General features: G+C 47.2%; 1 protein-coding gene across 3 annotated transcripts in view; it reads left to right on the forward strand.

Annotated features, from left to right (window-relative positions):
- Positions 1 to 226: 226 nt before the first annotated feature.
- PDZD2 (PDZ domain containing 2) overlaps positions 227 to 14,102 on the forward strand; it is a 204,902-nt gene continuing 191,026 nt past the window's right edge. For all 3 annotated transcript variants that reach the window (XM_055790933.1, XM_055790934.1, XM_055790935.1), the window contains exon 1: positions 227 to 332. The gene's annotated coding sequence lies outside the window, so the exon portion shown is untranslated. The remainder of the gene's footprint in view (positions 333 to 14,102) is intronic.

A 14,102-nucleotide genomic window follows, 5' to 3' on the forward strand; every position in this document is an offset into this window, starting at 1 on the left:
CGACCCCGGCCGCAGCCCCGCTGCCCCCCGGCCCCGGCCGGTCCCGGCTCGCCGGCGGCCCCTGGTGCCACCGTGCTCGGCCGGTCCCGCCGTGCCCCGGGGGCGGTGGGGGACCCGCCCGGGCGCCGCCCCGCCAAGGACTCTCGGGCCGCCCCTCGCGGGATCCCCGCGCCGCCCGCCCCGTCGGGGCCGCCCCCGCCGCTCTCGGGCCGGGCCGGGCGGGCAGCGCGGCGGCGCGGCGGGCGGCGAGGGAGCGGCGCCGGGCCGGGGACCGCCCTGCCCGGGGCCGGCGGGCAGGTGTCGGGGCGCCGGGTCCCCCCGTGCCCGCCGAGGTGAGTGGGGAGCGCGGCGGCGCGCGGGGCTGCGGGCCGGGGCCGGAGCGGGAGCGGGAGCGGGAGCGGGAGCGGCGGCCGGTGCCTGCCCCACTGGCAGCTCCGCTCCCGCGGGGACGGGGCTGGGCTCTGCGCCCCCCTCCTCCGCGCTGCCGCAGCGGGCCGGGGGCTCTGTCCGTCGCCAGCCCCTGGGAGTCATCCCCGCCCCGCCACGGCACCGGCACCGCGGGGCTTCCCTCCCCGGCTGTCGGCCAGATGCAGCCCCCGCCCGGGTGCCGGGGAGGCTCCGTCTCCCCGGGGTCGGTGGGTGCCTACCCCTTACCCTGAGGATTCCATCTCCTGCGGGTGCATCTCCCTACCCAGGGGCTGAGGAGCTTCATCCTCCCCCAGGGGGTCGGTGGGGTGCAGGAACCCCCCTCCAGATGTCAGAGCGGTGCCCCCCTCACGACCCGGCTTGGGGCTTCATCCCCCGGGGGCCCGAGGGCGGCACGCCCCCTGCAGGTGGTCGGTGGGGTGTGTACCCCGTCATCTTGGGGGCTCCATCCTCAGGGGACTGGTGGGGCGCATCCCCCATGGACCAGCAGGACTCCGTGCCCTGGCGCCAGTGGGGCGCACCCCCTCCGTAGGTCAATGGGGCAGGTGTCAGCAGGGTCCACCCCCCCCGGGTCGGTGGGTCTTTTTTCTCCTGGGGGTCGGTGGGGTGCACCCCCCTGGTCTGGGGGTGCTTGCAGGGTCTCTGCCCTGACCTTGCTCTGCTGACCCGGTGTGCATATGTGCAGGACAAGGGGCAGCGCCATCGCCTGCTGTGACACTGTGCTGTGTCCCCGTGCTGTGGATCAGGTCATGTCGTGACAGCGTGTGCTACTGTCTTGCAGTGCAGCAGGGTCAGGCCTATGAGGAAGAGGGGTGGCGATCACAGAAAAACAGCAACCATCCCCCTTCCCTGTATGCAGCAGTTTAATAAAATCAGACAGCATGAAACATCTGGCTGATTCCACCCGCCATCCCCCCCCCCCCCCCCCCCCCCCCGCCCCCGATCATCAGAAGGTAGTTCTCTGTGTCATTAAATACTCCTGTCCACACAAAGCAGGCTGTGGTATATGCAGTGTTCTAAGCCCGGGAGCTGTCGTGGATGTGGATGGGGTACGTAAGAGGAAAGCATCAAGAGCTGACCTCAAACTCTGAAGTTAACACTGCCGCCTCTCCTTCGGGTGGCTGGGGGTGGTCTCTTAAACCTGTCTCGGTTTGTAACTATCTGACCATTACACTTGGCTGCAGAAAGCTCTGATGCCCCTTTGCAAGGGCCATAAAGCTATAAATGGGCTTAATATAGCCCATTCCGTTAACCTCAGCGCTTTCCCTCGGTAGCCTTTATAATGAACGACAGCGCTCGTGAATTTCTCTCGGCTGGCTGTCAGATCTTCTCTGCTTCTGTCTAGTGTGAGCGTGGTGGGGCTGTGCAGGAGGAGATGTCCCCGAGCCCGTGTTTGCTCTCTCGTCCCTGGAGGCTGTGGGAGTTGGTGGGGGATTGACACGAGGGGTTGGTGTGCTCTGGCCAGTGCAGTGGCAGCAGGTTCAGGCACTGTCCCCCGTGTCCCTGTGTTAGCCTCTGGATTTTAGGGGAGCCATCAGGCCACGGGGCATCGTTTTGCTCCTGGCGGAGGGGCAGCAGGAGCAGCTGTGAGCAGATCTTGTCAGAGCATTTGACCGCTTTGGTCTTAACTTTCTCTGCCTTCATTTTAAGGGAAACTGTGATTCCTTTACACCCTCTGCAACCCTCACTTTCATGTCCAGGATACATGTCCTTGCAAATTTTATGCTAATCCCTCAAGATGACTCACAGACTTTCCTATTTGTAGCATGGCTTCTCCCTGTCTTGCATGGGTCTTGCAGTGGACAAATTACCTTCTGAGTAGCCAAAGCTTCACAGTGAATGGAAGAATAGCCTGCAATATTACTGAGGTAATAATTTTCTGGAAAACAAAATGACTGAATGCAAATAGAATATAGAATGTGTCTTTGAAGTCTTTTTTCTTTGAAATTATTCAGTGCTTAGCCTGGAGGAAACTTGTTTTTTCACTTTTATAAAACTCACGAACATTTTACAGAAGCGGGATATGAATTTTTTTCCTCTTTTTGTTTAAAAGAAGAGCTAAAAGTCTTTCAATTTTCATGACACAAGGTGTTCTTTTTTGGTGTTCCCTCTGCAATGTTGACAGGGGATCACTGGTCAAAAAACCTGGCATGTGAGTAGATGTTTAGTCGGGTTTACCAGCTCCTGAGCTGGTGAAGGCAGCTGCCAGCAGCTCTGCCAGGGGCACAGCAGGGCTGAGTCCAGCCAGGGATGCTCAGGAGTCACCGGTCAGAAACCAGGACTCTGGCTCTCTCCATTGAGACAAAGTAGGGAGAGAAGGTCAAAGTCCAAGTGACTTGTAAAGGCTTTCCTAGGAATGCAGAGCTGTGGCTATCGTGTGCGGCAGGTAACCCCTGCGTTTGGCAATGCTAGTGACGTCAAACCTCTGTGTGGTAAGGGCAAAATTTAAGAGGCATTGCATGTCTTCATGATATTGCTGTGGGTGTCTTGCTAGATTTTCATTACCTTTATGGAATAAAGAAATGGCTGGGTGCAAGTGTGCACAGTGTACGTTGGGAGGTGGAAAGAGGATTTAATGTGAGGTCCATCTGCCTTAGCTCATCTGCACAAGCATTGTGAAATGATTCGCCTGATTTAAGTAAAGGTCTTCTCCACTTCCTGACTTTATAATCCAAGTCGTGACATCTATGAAAAAATAACTTGGTTTTATTTGTTACTCTTTTAATTATGGTTCTTGTACACAGCACACTTTGTCTCTTGAAAGGTCAGTTGAGTTGCCCTGAATGAAAAGCTGTGGATTTTACCCAAGTAGTACATGAGGAGGTCTTACAATCCAGCCACATTTCTAAATTGTTTCTAAATGTTACTACTAAAAGTACCTTTCTTGGCTATATTTGTATACATTTCTATACTAAATACTGTTTCTGAATGTTGTTACTGTCTTCAGCGTAGACCTGTTCTTTTGCTGGGTTTCCTGTGGGTGTTAATAGATGCTCTGTGCAGCGTTCTTACCTTAAATGGGTTCAAACCACTAATAAACTCAATTAGACAAATGCAGAATTAAAAAAAAAAAAAAATTAACTGGGCAACGTTATGTCAGGAAATACAGAGGCTGAGGCTCCAACAACAATATTAACTTGGCTGCAGTACACATCCTGTAAGCTCTTTTATGGCATACAACTTAAATGTAAACAGGAATAAGCATGTAGATTAATGTATGCAGAGAAAGAGTAGAAAAGAGTATTTTTCAGAATTTGACCCCCTTGTCCATATGACAGCTGGCTCTTGCGTAGAGCCCGGAGAAGCCTGGCACTGCCTTACGCCGTGCTGGGCAGCGCATCCAGCACCAACTCCGACATACCCGACTGCTGATGGAGTAAAAATAACAGCAGTGAGTGAGTAATTCGGGTTTCATTTCTGTCAAAACAATACCATTGTAATGAACTGCGTTTTGTTCCTTAAGGTCTATGAGTCGTACTATGTATGATCCTTAAGCGTTCCCTCTTTCATTATTCCCAACTGGCGTGCCTGGCCCTGCTGAGGCCGCTGGGGTTGTAACGAGGTGCAGTGGCTTCGCTTTGGTGAGTCTCAGCTTTCTACTTCTATTACCCATGTGTTACAGTAACAGCTCTCCTGGCTAATCTTAACTAGATCATGTATGAAAGTCATTACATGAATATTGTATTTTAGTACAGATCTGCAATGGGCCAAGCTGTATTGCTCTTTGTGTTATGTTGTTGTAGTTAAAAACCGTGTTATTATATATTTCACTAAATTGATAAATTTAGCCTGAAGGTCAAATAGTCTAATCTGACCTTCACCATGTCACAAGACTTTATATCTCATCCAGTTGCCACTGTACTGAGCCAGAGATTTGTATGCAATGTGGTGTCATCTAGGGCAGAGTCTGTGGTCCTTCAGCAGCAGCTTCCAGCAATGACAAAGGTGGTTTGGGTGAATGAAATTAATTTATGGTTATTCTCCCGAAGAAAATAATTATCCCTTTCTGTTTAAAAAGGGCTCCTAATCTGGCATCAGCACACTGATATTGCTGCCTTGCTTTGACATTGTAAAGCTTTGCAAGGGAGGTGGGAGCAGCTCTAACTCTGCAATCTAATACCTCTTGTGTTGTACCTGCCTAATTGCAATGGCTCCTTTTCAGTGCAGCCTCCCAAAGATGAGCTTGCGGTAAGCTGCGCCAGTTGTGCTTTAATTTCATTACTGTTTGATTTGGCCAGCATTTTATTCACTTTCTCTGCAGTGTTAGACAGTTTGCAAAGGGGATTAGTACCTGGGTGGGTTACAGCATTTATTGTGTGTGCTTAGTCTAAATTCATCTTGAAATCAAATTGTATTAATTTGGCAAAACTTTGAAATTACAGTAAGGTTGCTTTTGATAATTGATTTTTTTTTCCCAAGTAACTGTGCTTATTAGAATTATCATGAATCACACAGTCAGAATGGTTCAAATCAGAGTGTCTGGATCCACTGGGTTTTGGTTTTGGTCATTTTTTCTTCATGAGAAGTGAAGCTAGGCACTGCTTTGGGGGTCCCAGCTACAGCAAACAGGCGGGTGTCCTCTGTCAGCTCCCAGAAATGGAGCACTATCCATCAGGATTTGTGCTGGGGGAGTTACCAGAAAGAACAGCATTGAAAAATAAGAAAAGTGTAGAAAATGGTCTCTAACTACACTAAAGACTTGTGGAACTCCTGCCATTCTGCAGAAAAAACCCTGTAATTTTATGGAGTGGAGCCTTCTCCCTGACTCAGACTGGGAAAAAGACCTATTCAATGTTACGTTTTAATCATATACAACACAAAGACTTTTGCTGTGCTGTTTAAAATGCAGCCTTCTTTCAGCCTGTGTTCTGCTGGAATGTTTTCATCGAAAACGGACTGCTGAGGGTGACGGGAGCAGTCTGAAAAAGCAGCTCTAACCTTCCTTCCTGACACTTCAATAGTGACATCCACTGTGGGAAACTAGGGCATAAATGCATTAACACTTGTCACTGGGAAGAAAATCCTCTCCATGATGGGGACCAGAAGAGAGTGATTCTTAGATTCATGATACAAATTGGTTCATTATTTATTTCAATCAAAGTCTGTAGGTGCTGTTACAATGAAAAATTAAAGTGCGCTTTGCAGAATATGCGTGAGCTGACACTGCGCCAGCCCAAAAGCCTGACCTACAAAATGAAGGAGAGCTTTGATGCTCGCTTTGCTCTCCACAAGGTCTCAGACAGATAGGCTTTGCCCAGAAGTTTGACAGAGGTAAGGCCTATTAAAACAGATACCAAACCTACCCTATTTGCTTTTGACTTCCAGAGAAAACATCCGGCTGTTGCCTCCTGGGTGTTGCACATCTGCACAAGAGCAGCCCAGCTACTTGATCTTCTGTAAATGCTTTGGACTTCACTAGGTATCGTCTTACTGGTGCCACTGTCCCATTGCATGTTGTCTGTAAGTTTAGCAATGCTCTCCTCTTCCCAGATGGGTAAAAGGCAGCCTGTTCCTTGCTTGAGCAGGGTTTTTCCATACCTCCAGCTGCATGCAAGCATAGCAGTTGTATAAACTCATATTTGTGACCTGACCGAAGGAAGGAGTTAACACACTGCTGCCTCTCTCTCTGCTCCCAGAGCAAAAGCAGTTGTCCAGCAATGTGGGGGAAAGTCTAGCTTTAATACCGAGCTGTGTATGCTGCTCATGGGATGATCAAGATTTTCTGGGATGTTTATGTATTTCTCAATACAATCAAAGATCAGGAAGAGACTTCAAAATGGTATGGGTTTTGAGAGAGCTTCTGTCTAAAGTCTGCACCAAAACACAGACCCCAAAGGCAGCGTTTACTTAATGCCACCCTAATGCTCTGATGCAAACAGTGCAGCCCCAGCAGCTCCACAGTGTCCCCTGTGCTGGTGGAGGGGGTGGGGGGGACCCGTGGCAGCCACATCTGCTCATTGTAGTGCCCAGCTGTCAGTCCACCAGCTTTAATCGGGGCTGGCAGGAGCTCTGATGGCAACTGACCTCGTATTAAAAACCAAAGTCCTTGTCTCATCTGAATTCAGTTCCCATTATGAAGGATGTCAGATGACAAGTGAGACAGGTATTAAACATTAAACATTAACCAGCATTTGTTTGTCTTTAAAATACAAATCCTGGTCTTATGTTCTTACCTGTTTTACCACGATGCCTGGATTTGAAGTGCTTGAGACTTTCATGACGGATGATCACCTACCTTGTGGTCATCCATATCCCAAATCGGCAGTGCCAGTTTCCAGCTTTTGAGCTCTCATTGCAGGTGTTTCTGCTAGGGACATGCTTGCCATGTTTATCTGGGAATACAAACAAGTGGGTGGGCTGACTTCAGGCCAGCTTTCCGTTTGCCTTCTGGGTTCTCAGCAACATAGGTTTTATTCCCCTTCCCTTAATAATGTTCCTTACCCTTTACTCTTCTAGTATTTGCAGCAGAAATACAAAGCATCTCATCCATGTCACAGAGCAACCTTCCTCTGTATGTGTTTTATTTGGGTCCTCCACTTCTTGGGGTGAGAAGCTGAGCAGGGAAATGTATTCATTGGTATGGTGGGGCTTGGGCTGTGGGATGGGATGTGGCACATCCTATTCCAGCAGCATCGCATTCACCCTCTTGTATAGAGTAACAGACATACTCCTCTTTCTCTTCTGAATAAAACTACGAGCATTTCTATGTGGGAAATCTGTCCCACAGCTCAGCTGGAAATAAATAAATGCAATGAACAACTGGGTGGCACCGCTCCAAAATGCACAGTTATTCTGGCTGGTGTGCTGTCACTGCTGTTAGGTGTGGGGCTGGGGGGAGCTGGGTGTGATGGGCTTGTCTTGGCCCGCAGCATTGTCTTTCAGTCCACGTCCGCATGCTCATCAAAGGATTTAAACCTCTATGCAGTGAGTAGTCTGAAGTGCAGTGAATCACAGCTCCTGGATAACTAGGATGGAAGGGACCTGATGGGTCACCTGGCCCTCTGCTTGGCTTTCAGAAGGATCCTTTCTAATTAAAGCACAACTGGTGATCGCAAGATGTCTTGTTTGGATGGTTTAATAAATTGCCATCCTCTCTTCGAGAAGTAAAAGTGTATTTACTAATGTGGCTGTAAATGTCTCAGCTGTGGTGTGGTTATTTACTGCGCTATTCTAATGCAAATCTTTGTGGCTATGTTTGCATTGATCATACAGACAGTGCACACAAATTTTATTTCTTGATGTATTTAAGCTTGTTTTTCTTCTCTTTCCTGCTGTATCTGTTCCGCTATACACTACGTAAGAGGAATTGCTTGATGTGTAATTGCCTGTCACTCAAGTGCCATTTTACAATGTAGAGCTGTATCAATTAAAATATTCTTCCTCCCCCAATTAAATTTGATTCTTGGGGGTGAGATATTAGTGTTTGTCTGGAGAATGTTCCACTAAATCATTTGGTACTTTATACATTTATTTACTAATAAATGTATTCTAAGTCAAAGTTAATGGCCTGTAGTTACAACGGAGGAAGAGAGCATTCCTTGTTGGATCCCTGTGGCTGGCTGTGGTCCTCCTGGTGTGGATGCAGTTTGAGTGCTGCAATCTGATGGATGTGAAATCACTGGTTGTACACTGCCAGGCAGGCAACGACCGTCCTCTTGTAGTGTGCGTCTTGGGGCATGAGGTAGTGATAGGTTTATGTGTCACAGTTGCAAGTTTCCCAGATGAACTGTATTTTGAAGTTTATTTGTTGGTCGTGAGCCCTGTATCTCCTACATGGTTCTTTTGTGGATGTGGGCAAGCATCAAAAATGGTAGCTCAGCTTAAGAAACAGGGGGAAACTCTTTAGAATTGGTGTTTCTTGTTTGGAGTGGTCCTCTAATACAATAGTGGCTTTTCAGTGTGTACAGCAACTTTGGGAAAATGTGAGTAGGAAGTCTTGTCTTGAAGCAGCCTGCTTGGTGATTAATGATTCTGTAGCCCTTTAATATCTCCTGTAGATGGGATGATGCCTCAGAGGTAATAGCTCTGATGGGATGCAGGAAGTGTGCTGGTTAGGAGATATGATGTGGCATCTTTTAATGTCTCTCCTCAGTGTTCATTTGGGACAATCCTACCTCCAGGTAGGGATGGCCTTAAATCTGATGGAGCTCAGATGAGATGCCAACTGATTTAGGTACCTATTCTATGGTGAATAAAACCATTAGTTTGTATCTTGTAAGCACACAAAGAAACATAGCAGAAAGGAGACTTTTTGAACTTTATGTGCTATTAGTCAGGATAGTGGACATTATTTTAGCTACTGGCAATGATAACAGCCATAGGCTTATACTGACAGAGCTATGGATCCACTGGATCCACTGGTTCCTGTTGCATGTGGGAGGGAGGGAGGGGGCTGCAGCTTGTTCTAAAAACTACTGTAAGCTTCTAAGAACAATTACATTATATTTTTTTAATTGTTAGTGGAAACTTCAACTCAATGAAGGCTGGAAACACTACAGAAATGACTGTTAATCTGTCAAAACAGAACCTGAACTTTTCTATAGAAGACCTAGTATTTGCCTTAAAAACACCTGGTTTCATGTTGGTCTGTAATTGCCTGGAGTTTGCCTGGCTACACCGACTGCTGCAAGTGGTTGGTAGGTTGAGTCCATTGTGTACGCTCTGAGTGTCCACACTTGTGTAGGTTGTGTTAAGTGTCAACATCCCTTATTTATGGAAGAAAATGATGCGTTGGGGCCCATTTCTGCTAGAGCCAGAGTAAACCTGGAACAAAACCCCATGGCTTTTACAGTCACCTTTTTCTTTCAGCCCACATTTCTGTTTATTTTATGAAGCTGCTGGTGCTGCAGGGACAGTTTGCTTTTTCTCTGCAGCACACGGAAACTGTTTGCTGGGAGGTGCAGCTGCAACCTGTATTTGGCAGTTTATATTGAAGAGCAAACTGCAATTCCAGTTGAAATGAACACTGCTTTTCTTAAATAAGAACTTGTTTAAATGGAATCAGATTAAAAAACAACTAAGAGTCTTTATGGAAGAGCTTCTAGTTTATACATGGCCTGGCAGGGATGTACACAAGCTTGCCAGCACTTGGGAGAGGTGACCCTTCACAACGGCATCCCTGTCTCCTTCTCAAGCTGCCCAGGAATGAGCAGGCTCTCAGTTCACGTTAAATCTCATCTGGTGTGTCGGGAAAGGCTTATAAAAGCATTCAAGACAAGAAGCAGCTGCTGCTTCTGGCTGCTGGCATGCTTTCTTCTGGCTACCTGGTGGGTCAGGTATGGGCTGGTGCTTAGTCAAGGCCACCGTCTGAAGTGATGTCCTAGAGGACTTGTGTGCCCCTGGGTGATGGGCACGAGTCTGGAAGAATGAACCCTCTCCCTGTGCTAGAAGTCCTCTTGCTATGTAGTGTGGTGCATTGGAGGAGCCCAAACTGCTATCCAAAATCTGCATCTAAAGGTGGTCTCAGGAGCTCTACCTCCTCTCAGTTTTTCTGGTCATTTTTTGGTGTTTGTAATGCCCCCCCTTACCCTCCTGTTGCTATGAAGAAAAGCAAAACAGGCAGGATATACTGATTACGTGCTTGAGAAACAATGAAAGTTTATGGTATTGGAAATGCTGCCAGAACATGAAAAGGAAAGGGAAAGGATGAACCTGGGGAAAAAAAATATGTGTTTTCCGTTTCTTACATTGTGTGTATCAGTAATGGATGGAACACTATTTCAGTGAAAGCTGTGAATTTAGTTTGTCCTTATAAAAACACTGTAATTTTTTTTTAAAGCTTCCCTTTGAGTATTATGGCCTACCTCATTTCACAGCTAGATATATTCACCCCAGTTAAATGCAACGGACAAAACCTACACAAAACAACTGCTTAACATTATAAGCAGCTTGCGTAAACATGAATTATTAAGGTCACAAAAGCTCCTAGAAACCAGCTGAAATGAGTGCACAGTTGCGTTTATTTTTTTCAAAACATGCATTAATTAATAAGGGGCTTAGTGCCCAGTCTTTTTCTCCCTCCCTGCCTCCACCAGATTTTGCTTTCATCAAGTGGATGGGAAAAGTGTCGCTTCTCCCTCTCCCCTTTTCTTTGGCTGAAGCACAGAAAGGTGCCAGACTCCATCCTACACAAGTCCATCGTTCACAGCTGTGGTATCCTAAAATGCTCAGGCGGGTTGGGGGTGTCACAGCAGCAGTGCACCCTCTGGAACTGCCAGGGGTTTCATTTCAAGCCTGTCTGGACTGCCTGCCTGCCTGCTGGGAGAGGGGCAGGGGGCTGAAGTCAGGCTGCTGGGAGCTAAACGGTGACATTCAGGTATTTGGGCAGCGCAGAGGGGGCGAGGGAGGACTGTGGGAGAGGAGAAGACAGTGAGGGGTGTGTGGTAGTAGCTAGAGGTCCTGTTCTCCCTCTGGAAGTGCCACACACCCCAGTTTATGTCGGTGAGGACATCATGTCTGCTGTTGCTCCCTGCACTGGTGCTGCGGGAGCGTTTGGAGGAAGGTCCTCTCCAGCCCGCTCCAGCACGGGAAAGAGTGGCAGGTGCTGGACTGGAAAATGGGAGGTGTGGGCTGCCACGGCCAAGGGGCCCAGCCTTGCTTGTGTGCAGAGCTGAGTCAAAGTGCGTGTAAATATATGTCAGGGTCAACACTGGGAGATGTTTGCAGCAAGGAGATGAAGAAGAAAAACCCAGGAATACAGCAATGTTAATTTTTTTAATTTATTATTTTGGTTGTACTGGCTGGAGCGGAAGCAAGTCAGACTGTGAGAAGGGCAGAGGCTGCAGTGGCTGAGGTGGGAGACAAGGAGAACCGTGACAGTGGGTGCTGGTGGTGTGGGTGGTGGTGTGAGGCTGAGTCTCGGTGAGCTTGTGCAGGAAGAAGCAGGTCAGATGAGAAAGCTTATTCATGGGAGCCCATGTTTGGGAGAAAGGATGTCTCCAGAGATGGTCCTAAAATGTCAAAATTACTAAGAGGCAGGAAGCAAACTTGTGTGCAAAGGGGCTGAGTCTTGGGATCCTGGAGATACCAAATGCCTTGAGGTTTTTTCGCCTGGTTTGTACAGTAAGTAAAGCCTCTGGGGCAGACACCTCTCTGTGTTTGTCACGAGGCAGTGCAGAGGAGGTGGGGTGGAGGCCAACGGTTGGTTATTCTCCTGTCTGGGGTTGCGGCATCTGCAGAAGATACTGAGATATCCAGGATCTGGTTTACTGAGCTCCAGAAAGTCAAAATCAGTATTTTTTGGCCTTGCTGGGTTTTAGTGATTCCGCTTTTGCTTCATGCCCTAATGAAATACAATGAAAATGTCAAAACATCAGTGTGGTCATCAATGTACCGCACCTACTCTTGATCTGTGAGGAATCTAATTTCTGCAGCCACTAGAGAAACAGTTCAAGGAGAGACAAATGTTAAAGCCATTATTCAAACGCATCTGTTTCTGGGGCTGATACCTAGTTTTAACTTACCAAACAGCAAAGAGGTTCTTTGGGATGAGTTTGGAGACGGAACCTGCCTCCACCGTGCCAGGAGATAGGACACAAAAGCCACGGTGCAAACATTTACTTTGTAGGATAACAGTTATGGGGGCAGCCTTGTTGAACAGCAAGAAAAATGTTTGTCTCGTGGTTTATTCCAGCATGGGTTCTGAAAATAACTATTCAGGGGCTGCTTTTGCAATAAAAAACCTCTAAGCAACAAAGGGGCTTTAAAACAAGCAAAGACTTGACGTATTTGTTAATACGCAGGGTAGCAGTGCATTAATTTTAAGGCATGCTTTCTAGTTTGTTTTTTTTTTTCTTAAACTAAATGAGTACACTAATTAAAATTAATCCATTTACAAATCTTTCCACATCCAATTTTAAAGCATAAATAAAACATTTGCCTTGTCTGTTTCTTTTCTCATTGTGAGACAATGCAGACCATGTAACCTATACGTCTTTAAGGTAATGAGCAGTGAAAATGATCTTCAATGATTTACTGGAAGACATAAAAAATGGTTTCACAGTGGAGATGGCTTTTAAGGAGTAGGGAAGATGGCAGCAGGAGTTTTGGGAGTGCCTCAAAATTGTTTTTAATGCTTGCCTTTGGGAGCAAAACTTAGGCAAATTCATCCTTGTGTATTTTGTAATGCAAATCATCACTCTGAGAAATGCACATCAAGGAAGGCAGCCAACAGACACTTCGTTTTCATGAGGGGGGTGGGAATGGAGGGTGGGGGAGGCAGCTGGGGTGAGAAAGTGCTCAGGTTTGCAGCTCCTGAACCCAAGAAGGATTTGCATTTGTGGCATTGGGAAACAGGAGAGATGACCAAGTGGATCAGATAGACCACTCCACAAAGGTGTCATATTCAATTAATTTCTGCGATTCAAAAAATGAAAAAAAAAAAAAAAAAAAAGAAAAGGAGGGAGGGGGCTTACGGCAAAGAAACTCTTTGAAGTTTCAGTTCTGTGGCATGTGAGACTGCAGCGTTGTCAATGCTGAAGGTATTATTCTGTGCCTTGTTTAAAAAGAAAGCTAAGCATGACCTTGGGTCTGCCATTGTTGGTACCTCCTCAATGTATGTTAATTAGTAAAGACTGTGAGAAAAGTAGTACAGCTGCTGAGGGAACTATATATTCTAATTTTTTAATGTGTTCCAGATATTAGTTGTGCCTACAGATCTTTTGTGCTGTTATGGCTGTGTGGATGTTGCCGGTGTCTGTGTAGTCATGTACTGTGTTATGGCACTTGCACATACAGTGGTGGCAAAACTTAAAAAACAAACAATCAAACCAACCCACAAAACGCCAAACCATGAGAAAAACCTTACAGATGATCCTTGTAGGTGATATTCTGAAATGTAACACAAGCTGTATGTCTCTGCTCTGTCTCAGGCCACACAGAAGGGAAGAGAGAGCACAGGGCAGGTCAGTTGTGTGCGAGGATGCTCCCCTCTGCTTTCATATGCAGATTTTTAATAAGAAAAGTATGCATCTCTGCTTCTTGTCACTCCTATCCCAGGGATGCTTTACATCCTCACTATCTGCTATCGGTTTCCTGCTCTTTGGTCTTGATGTCTGTTCTTCATAAATCTTCCAGCCTGAAATCTGCCCAGCACTGACTCCACCCTGGCTCCCAGCCCTCGTTGCCAGCACTAAAGCTCAGCAGCTGCAGAGAAAGTGAAGGTTGGAGGAGAAAAATTGCAAATCTCTAGAGCAAAATTCCCTGGCTTGGGAAGGAGTGGCTTGCTATTGCTCTCCTACACAATGGGCAAGGAGTTTCTGTTTGATGAATTAGCAGGCTGAGAGTTTAGATGGTTGTTTCCAGCAGTGTTTGTACTCTAAATATTTATCCATAGTGAGTAAGGCACATTGTTCCACCTTTCCCAGAGAAGTCATGCCCAGGTAGAAGATTTGGGCCCTCTTTCGCCTCAAGGCTAATGGGATTTAGCTTCATGATAGCCAGTTTGTGGCTCTGGAAAGCAAGTTGCTGGGACCTCCTGTTTTAAGCTGTGCTACTGGTAATCAGTCTCCTTTTGGTAAGGCATAGAGAGACAGATGCTGCACTTGCAGGAGTTAAGCCTTCACTGGGTGTTTGCTCGGGGTCTTCCTCCTCCCTGGATGCAACCATGGGAAGTGGGAGGAGTCCAGGAGGACACAGCTGGGGACTTACCCTCCAGTATGACACCAAATGAGAGAATT

This window comes from Falco peregrinus, chromosome Z (genome assembly GCF_023634155.1).
Source record: "Falco peregrinus isolate bFalPer1 chromosome Z, bFalPer1.pri, whole genome shotgun sequence".
In the NCBI taxonomy this organism is placed as follows: domain Eukaryota; kingdom Metazoa; phylum Chordata; class Aves; order Falconiformes; family Falconidae; genus Falco; species Falco peregrinus.